This window comes from Microtus ochrogaster, chromosome 22 (genome assembly GCF_000317375.1).
Source record: "Microtus ochrogaster isolate Prairie Vole_2 chromosome 22, MicOch1.0, whole genome shotgun sequence".
Classification (NCBI taxonomy): Eukaryota; Metazoa; Chordata; class Mammalia; order Rodentia; family Cricetidae; genus Microtus; species Microtus ochrogaster.
In genome coordinates, this window is record NC_022023.1 from 20,109,030 (window position 1) to 20,118,337 (window position 9,308).

A 9,308-nucleotide genomic window follows, 5' to 3' on the forward strand; every position below is an offset into this window, starting at 1 on the left:
GGGGGGCGGCCGGCGCCGTGGGCGGGAGGCTGCGGCGGGCGAGCAGTCCCGGAGACGCGGGGAAGAGTGAGCCGAAGGCGCTGGCGGCCGCGCTTCGACCCGGTGAGTTGCTCCCCCGCTCCCTTTATTGTCCTTTGTCCTTGGGAGGAAAAGCACGACGTCCTTGAGGGCGGGCGGGAGGGGCTGCGGGTTGCTCGCCGGTTCTCCACTCGCAGCCCCGGGTGCAGCCGCCGAGAGCCGAAGCCACCCGGGCAGTGGTCGGACCCCCGCGTTCCCTCTGCACAGCCTGCCGTCCTCCGGGCTGTCCTCCGAGGCTGCGGGGAGAGGGCGGCGGCCGCGCCACGGAGCCCCTGCCTCCTCGGGTGAGTTATTTTTCTAAGCGTGAAACAACAACAAGCCTCCGGAGACGGCCTCTTAAAAATCTCTTCCCGGTGAGGTGGGAACCCATCTTCAGGACCGGATTTAAAAGAACAATGGAACGTCTTACTTCGCTTAAACCATAATAAAACTTGTCCTTTCCCCCATCTCCCTGTTGGGTGTTGGCTTTTAACTCTTTCCAAGCTGTTTTTGAGAAGGACTGTTTTCTAGATGCAAAGGTATCTTACTGCTCGTTAAAACGTCTGTGACGTTTGTTGTCTTTTAGAAAAGGCAAGTTACAGGAGTGCTTCTGGTATTTCAAACATGACGACGGCAACAAGGCAGTTTAATGGAAGTAGATTTGATAATTTCGGTACTAGGTAATGACGTTTGATGAATACATCTTATTTTTACCGAGTGCTTTTGCCTAGACCATTTGGCATCCTGATATTTGAGCCTAACTATACTGTTGGATACTTTTTTTTCGGTGAATGGAAAGAGTCCTAATGGGTAACTTTTCTCCCACCTGAGTGTTAAAACGTTCTTGAGTCAGTTGCTACCCTTTAAAAGTTAAAATTCATCTTGTTATTTAAAAAGACAGAATTATAGTATTTCAAATCGTAATCGAAAAAGTTTTATAAAGGAATATTGTAATAGCACAATTGTTCCGGAAGTTACTTTCCATAGTGTAAATAGTGAAGTAGGACTGGCCGTGATGGGCGATGAAGAGGGGCCATATTTGTTGCATTTGTTGCAAGTATAAAGTCGAGATGTGCTTAAAAACGGAACAGGGTTGAAAAAACAGTTGCAACGAAAACCGCAGTTTTCTTTAAAAATACTTGAGATAATTCAAGTTTAATTGTTAGGAGAAGCATCTAGGAATGTACAGACCTTTGTGCATTTTTGAATTTGACTTTTATTCTTCGGAACCCTTGTGCTATAAAGGTGAAGAATTGCGTAAAGACAATGTTGGGGAGACTTACGTAGTCCATCGAAAATCAAAGATACGGGTTGACTGGACCATGTTTCATAGGGTATTTCCTGTAAAAAACAATTGGAATACCTTTTATAGGTTAGTGCACGGTATATGAGTTGCGCATACCTTGCTTTCACAGAATTGAAGTACTAATTTTGTTTTTTGAAATGAACGCTTTGAAATGTTTTATCACTGAAAGTTGTTTTAAAGAGATTTGGAATTCGTAGCTCTTCAGAAACCTTTTTGACTAGGAAAATGTAAAAGTAACTACTAGCAGTTTAAGGTCTTAGGATCTTTCATGATAAATTGGGCAGGAAAAAGACAAAATATTCTGGACCCTCGTTTGAAATTGAATGAAGGTCATAGATACCACAAGTTTTAGAGCTGCTTAAAAGACAAAACTAATATCCCATTTGGTGAGATCAAATAGCTTGTAGTTTAAAATTTAAAGTAACCAGTGGCCATTTTAAGTTCACTAATTTCTCCTGGAGTAGTTGATTTTTAATGCTCTTAAATGTAAGAGGTATTTGTAGATGGTAAAGAGAAATTTAAGATGATGGCTTTCTCTAAAATTGCCAACTTTTTCTATGCTTTTGGTTATTACTTGATTTTTAAGAAGGGAAAAGGAAAGCAAATTGGTAGTCATTTGAATTTTTGTATTTCTTATGGATTGCAATGTTTTAATGTCTAGGATTTCTCAGTACAGTGCCAAATGAAGAAAACAAAGACTGATAGACATTAAAGATAGGACTAACTACAGCCCAAATGTGCAGGTCCTGTCTCCCCACCTCTTGTCCACCCATCTCCCCCTGGATCTTGTCTTTGGAATATTTTCCTCCTTTCATCATACCGAGTCTTTTGCCAATATGTCTGTAAAAATCAAAACACTTAAATTATTTTTCTTATTTTTTTTAAAGGTAATTTACCAGATTATAATTAGTGTGGTTGCTGATGATTCTGAATAAATACAGCTTTTTTCCCCCAGGTAAGATTGGTAAATATGTTGGTTTAACATAAAATTAATTTGCTAGATTTTTGTTTTGCCTTTTGAATAACTGTATTCCTAGCGTTCAGTTAATATTTATTGTTTTAAAAAGTGATTGAATGAATATATATCTGAAATTTAAAAAATCTTCAAGAAGCCCTTTTACTAAGTGGTTAAGAATATTTGTATAGCCATTGTAATGTAATGTACTTTTGAATAGCTTAAAATAATACTGCCTGTCTTTTAAGACTTTGTTTAATTTTGTTAACAAGCTTTTGCAGCCAGACGTGGACCAAAAATGTTTTCCCCCTTTCACCGCTTTAAGATACCATGCAAATGATTTTTAACATTTTAAGTATTTAAGGAAATTTAGGCTAAGCTTTTCGAGCAGTCTTTAAGTTTGATCTAAGCATTGATAGTAGTTTTTGTTCTGTATAAAGTTCTCACATTTCTATTTATTACTTCTTCGTCAGGACGTTTTTTAGAATATGATTTGTTTTCCTCAAAAGGTGTGCCATTTTGAAGACGGAGACAATAGAGATTTATCTTTAAGAATAAAGGAGAGTCCCTGGGAAGTTCTATATTTTATATAGCAAGTAAGTTTTTTTAATCATCATATTTGAACATTTTCTAACATTTGAGTAGAAAAATATCATTAAATTTGTCAATGAGTCAAACAGACTGCTTATATAAAAATGGCAAAATATTTTTACCCTAAACTAAAATACTTTGTGTTAACTATTAAAACAGTTGATACTATAAATTTATATGAATGCATACGATTATATCCAGTAGTAAGACATTTATTTGGTCTTCCCAATAAAATGGTGCTTGCCTTTGCGTGGGTTAAATCTCCGAGTTAAACCAGTGCAGTTCTTGCAGTCTGAAAGATGGACTGTTTAGCACCTTCTCTGCCCATCATGCAGCACCTGCCTGAGAAATTTCATCATTATTATTCCCCTTGTTTCCTAAAAGAACTGTATTTCAAAAGCTAAAAACAAATTTTGATGTCTTTGTTATTTTATGGCTAAATTATTTTTCATTACTAGCTTGTTCTTTCAACAAGTGCAAAAATAAACTGATTTTCCATTAAACTAAGCCCTGTCCTCCATCATGAATCTTGGTTATTGTTTTTGAACCCGAAAGAGAAATAATTTGAAGCACAAAAGGTTTTGTGTTTAGCATACTATGAGCAAACTGCGTTTATATTTTAATAGGTGAATATTAAGGTGAATGAAGAAAATTTACTACTACTATACATAAGTAAATCTGTTCATGCAAGCTTGAATCCAGAAATAATATTCAATTATTTTAAGTAATTGCCAGAGAAAATATGTGATACTTTGGGGAAAAAAATTAAGCAATGAATTAATTAAAATGGGTTGCACATTCACTTATGTTGGAAATCTACAGAAAATTAAATTTGTGTTACTTGGTTTTGATTCAAATAGGTAATAATGTTAATAGACGTATTTTTATTGTCTTTATGTTAGCTTAATGAAGTATTTTTGCATTTTTTGAAGTTCGTATTGTATACAAAAGAAAATAATAGGCTTAAAATCTATAATCTTTCGAGGATAAGACTACACAAAGGTATCTTCTTTAATCTTATATTGTAACATGTTAAGATTATGATTTTCTCATTGCAACTGATAGAATGTGTAGTTGGCATTTGTTGGATATTGCTATAGACATTGAGAATAAGGTATTTTTTATGATGCTGTTAAAAGTTAAGCTAAAGAGGCAATATGTTTATAATGGCCTTCTTAGAGCTATAATTTTTTTTTTTTTTTTTTTTTTTTTGGTTTTTCGAGACAGGGTTTCTCTGTGGTTTTGGAGCCTGTCCTGGAACTAGCTCTGTAGACCAGGCTGGTCTTGAACTCACAGTTCCGCCTGCCTCTGCCTCCTGAGTGCTGGGATTAAAGGCCTGCACCACCACCGCCCGGCTTAGAGCTATAATTTTAACAGAAAAAGTAAAAGCTGAAGGTTAGAATTTTTTTTTTTTTTTTTTTTTGGTTTTTCGAGACAGGGTTTCTCTGTGGCTTTGGAGCCTGTCCTGGAACTAGCTCTGTAGACCAGGCTGGTCTGGAACTCACAGAGTTCCGCCTGCCTCTGCCTCCTGAGTGCTGGGATTAAAGGCGTGCGCCACCACCGCCCGGCTGAAGGTTAGAAATTTTAAATGAAATTTTGAGCTTTTTTCATAGTAAGTGATGTAATAACTGCTAACTTAATTCCTAGCCTTTTGAGACAACTTTTATAACCAAGATAAATAAATTACATTTTTATGAAGAACCATATATTATTACTATCTTTATGATACTGATTATATTTAGTGTGTGAATTACTCAAGCTAATTTGATGGAAAAGTTTACTGGCACATGAGGGTAGTTGTCAGAATCTTATGTAGATGGGATTATTTGACCTACAAAGGTATATGTAATAATTTTATTATATCATCAAGGTAAATTTTTTTTTTTGGTCAAGTATTTTCTACTTAAAAACTGTAGTAATGAATACGTAATCTTAATGTTTTGGACAAATTCCTTAATTTTTTTTAATTAAAAATATCCATATCTAGTTGTGTTATGTTGGAATACATTTAATGTTTCCATAACGTTAGAGGATTAATATAGCAAAAAATTAAAAGAAGCTGTGTTGCAGCTAATCACAAGTGATTTTTGGATCATGAAACTGACATAGTTTTGAATATGTGATGTAGGTGGTTATAATGTAAGTTTTCTTTCGGTTTTCCCATTGCTTTTTGACCATTTAAAAATCTGTTTCATTTGTCCTTTGACATTTTACTGTTGAATCAGATGTATGTATGTGATGATCGAGCAATCAGGATGCTTCTTCACCTATAATGTAAATAGGGTATATAATCTTGACTTTTATTCTGGAGTCTTGAATCTTTTAATTTGTGTGAAGGGTTTAGAGTGTACAGCTTTCATCTCTTTGCTCTTAAATTGTGTGATTAAAAATAATTCCGAGGACTATTTTGGCTTTGGAATGTTTTTTTTTTTTTTACCCCATTGCTTATTGGGAATTATGTCTGTTGTAACACTGCTAGAATAATAAAACATAGGACAGTTGCCTATATAGTTTTGATGTATTCCCAAATATTTACAGTGTTAATATAGATACCAGAAAAGTAATTAAGTATGAAATTGAGTCTGAAGATACAGCTCAGGTGATAGGGGGCTTTGTTAACTTGCACAGAGCCCTGGGTCCAATCTCTAGCACTGCAGAAAGCTGCTTGGTGGTGTACATCCCTATTTCTAGCCCTTGGGAAGTGGAGGCAAGGAACTCAGACGTTCAAGGTCATCAGCCTCAAAAAAACATTCTCTGTAAGCAGTGAAGATTTAGATTTCTGCTATAAAAACATTTAAATTTTGTTCTACTGTAGTAAACATTCAAAGGTGACTGTTCTCATGTTTACAGTTGACCTTGATTATAAACAAGATTTAGTTTTTATGCCTTCTATGTTTTAATTTCTTTTCATAGAAAGATTTCTGCATTTCAAAGGTAAATGACCTCAGTTCACAGATTTCTCCCCCTTCTAGGTTTAATGCAAAATTTATTTTCAAAGGCTATTTTTGCTATAATTAACATTTTTCAATTTTTTTGCTTGTTTCTGCATTTGTGGACTTGTACATGGCAGAAAAACATGGTCGCTGAGCTTTTCCCAGCCTTTTTATTTTAAAAAATTGTGTTTATGTACTTGTGTGAACATGGAGGTCAGGGACAGCCTTTAGGAATTGGCTCTTCCATGAAGATTGTTAGGCTTGGACATCAAAACACAGTTAAGCTCTGAGCCAATTTAGCTCTACTTTAGCATTGAAAGTGCTGGCATTACCAGTGCCAGGAGTCATGTCTTATACCCTAAATTTAAGAATATTACAAATCTTTTGTGATAGGCGGCCTGATTATTTTCCTTCCTTCCTTCCTTCCTTCCTTCCTTCCTTCCTTCCTTCCTTCCTTCCTTCCTTCCTTCCTTCCATCCATCCCACACTTCTCTATGTAATAGCTCTGGAACTCACTTTGCAGACCATGCTGGCCGTGAATTTACAGAGATCTGCCTGCTTTTGCTTTTGCGGGTGTGGCGGGGTGAGCTGGATTTTTAAAAAGGCATTTCTTGCTAGGATTTATACATTATTTAATAAATCTCCAGAGGTCTGTGCTTCAGGAGACATTTTTACCTTAAATTTATTTTAATATTTGTGTGTTTGCAAATTTGAATTTGAAGGTCAAAGGACAACTTGAGGAATAGGCTTCTTTCACCTTGTGGGTTGCAGGAAATAAATTCAGGGTTTCTTAAGATTTAAAACCTTTTATGAGAATGAGTGTTTTGCTTGCATGTATGTATTTGCACTGTGTGCATGCCTGGTGCACTTGGAGATTATAAAAGGTTATTGGATTCTCTTCAAACTGGAGTTAAAGATGGTTGTGAGCCATCATTTGGGGTACTGGGAACCAAACCCTTGTTTTACCGAAGAGCAACAAGTACCTTAACTTCTGAGTCATCTCTTTAGCCACAAGATTTAAATAGTTAATGTGTACCAATAATCATAATCCTTTCAATTCAGATTACCAAGGTGGTTTTAAAATACATACTTTGTGTGTGTGTATGTAAATATGTATTAGACATAGTTTTAGTCTGGAGTTAAGAGATTACAGGTGTCAACCATCATACCTGCGTTTTTGATTTTTGTTTTTAACCAATTCTCTCTCTTTTTTGGTTTTTCAAGAAAGGGTTTCTTTGTAGCTTTGGATCCTGTCCTGGAACTAGCTCTTTTAGACCAGGCTGGCTCCAACTCAAGAGATCTCCCTGCTTCTGCCTCCCGAGTGCTGGAATTAAAGTAAAGGCATGCACCACCACCACCCTGCTTAAAGCAGTTTTCTTAAGAGATTCTAATGCCTTTGTTTTATTTTATTTTGGGACTGATCAGGCTGGACAAAAATGCTTGGATTTCCACAGTACTCCCTCTGTGCCTTGCAAATGTCTCGCTATCCTGTCTTTGTTAACATTTTCTCAAAGTTCAGAGTTCTTAGATTTTAATGTTAGAGTTTAAACATTCAAGGGATTAAAGAAGCAACATAGTTGTTCTTGACCTTTACTGTCAAAGGGCCAGCATTATCTGCGTATTTATATTCCCTAAAGTTTATTTTTATATCACAAAGTACATTTTAAAATCTGAGACAGGTAAGAATTTGCAGAAAATCAGACTGCTGTTCTACTTAAACTGAACTGGACTTTTCATCCCATTTTGAAGGGTGACAAAATACTATTCCATATTTTCTCAACTTTGAGAAAGGAGAACCTGTGCTAGATTTCATCAGTGTTAATATTTCCACTCTGTTGTAAAGCGAGATCAAAAACCTTCTTTTGGTGGTTTCAGAACCTAAAAATTTCTTGGATTGATTGGTATGGTGACTTAGTCAAAATCATATTACTAGCCGGGTGGTGGTGGCGGAGGCCTTTAATCCCAGCACTCGGGAGGCGGAGGCAGGCGGATCTTTGTGAGTTTGAGGCCAGCCTGGTTTACAAGAGCTAGTTCCAGGACAGGAACCAAAAAGCTACGGAGAAACCCTGTCTTGAAAATTTAAAAAAAAAAAAAAAATCGTATTACTAGACCACTATGATGAAGTTCTCTTACAAGTGCTAGAAACATTTTCTTTTTATCCAATATATATTTTTTTTTTTTTTGGTTTTTCGAGACAGGGGTTTCTCTGTAGTTTTGGAGCCTGTCCTGGAACTAGCTCTTGTAGACCAGGCTGGTCTCAAACTCCCAGAGATCCGCCTTCCTCTGCCTCCCAAGTGCTGGGATTAAAGGCGTGTGCCACCACTGCCCGGCTATCCAATATTTCTTAAACATTTCCTACTTCTTAAAAAGGACAATCAGATTATTGTTTACTTTTAATGATACTAGTTTGAACCAAGGAACTCATGTGCTAGGGAAGCCTTCTTTCTCTTACTGGCTGGCATCCCTTGTCCTGAGTCAGTTTAGTTTCCTGTGTGTTACGGTTGACTTAATTCACAATTCACAAAAATCTTCTTTCTATTAAGGTCAGTCTACACTAGAGGTTTAAAAATTTGGAGACAATTGTTTTGCTTTGCTTTTTTATGTAGATATTTTAGTACCTACCTTAATAGTAACTTCTAGACAGATCATTGCTATATTTCTTGTTTATACTATACAAATAATGAATTAGATTTGGTACATAAATAGAGAGGGCACTTGCAAACAATTCCTAAGAAGTTTGTTTGATAGCTTAATTCTTAAACATTAAGTTTTTTTTAAACCTTAATTGCTACAGTTTGATATTAAGGTTTTTAAAAATGTTTTGTGTGTTTGTAGATCAGAGAAAACCAATGTGAGTTCTCTTTTTTCCATATGAGTACCTGTCGTCCTCCTAGTCAGCAAATACTTCTACCTTGTGACACACATCTCACTGTGTCCTTGGTGGAGACTAGTCTCCTGTATATAACCTACGCTGACATTAAACACTCTTGGTTCAACCCCCTGAGTGCTGGCATGACCTTAACTTCAAGTTTTTTGTTTGTCTCTATATTTTTGTTTATTTTAAATTCAGGGTTTCCATATGTTAAGTGCTATACCACTTAGATTTCTTAATAGGTTTTCTCCTTCCCATAATAAGTTTCTCCACCAACTCATTATGCCAGATCGAGCCAAGTTAGAAATGTATAACAAGAGGTGTATTGAGCAAAGCAGCTCCCAGTGACCGGCCTCAGTGACCTAGGCCTGAGAAGTCATGCTCCCAAACCAAAGCAAGGAGATCTTATAGATTGTAGGCAAGGGATGATGACATGTCCACCACACAAGCTGAGTTTGTGCCTATTATGGTCAAAGGTTAAGTGCTTAGGTAGGGACTTGACTTGCAACTTCAGGGGAGGAAGCTGTAATAGCCGCTAAGAATGCTGAGTTGGGCTTTTTGGTGCCTTTCCCTTGTCAGGAGACTCTGGGTAGC

The 9,308-nt window shown here is 36.6% G+C and overlaps 1 protein-coding gene across 4 annotated transcripts in view; it reads left to right on the forward strand.

Moving 5' to 3' along the window:
- Positions 1-6: 6 nt before the first annotated feature.
- The window catches only part of Chd2 (chromodomain helicase DNA binding protein 2), a 131,569-nt gene continuing 122,267 nt past the window's right edge, over positions 7-9,308 (forward strand). For 2 of the 4 annotated variants that reach the window (XM_005357759.3, XM_013350226.2), the window contains exons 1-3: positions 7-102; positions 2,251-2,318; positions 2,828-2,914. The gene's annotated coding sequence lies outside the window, so the exon portion shown is untranslated. The other 2 variants (XM_026784344.1, XM_026784345.1) reach the window with 2 other exon arrangements.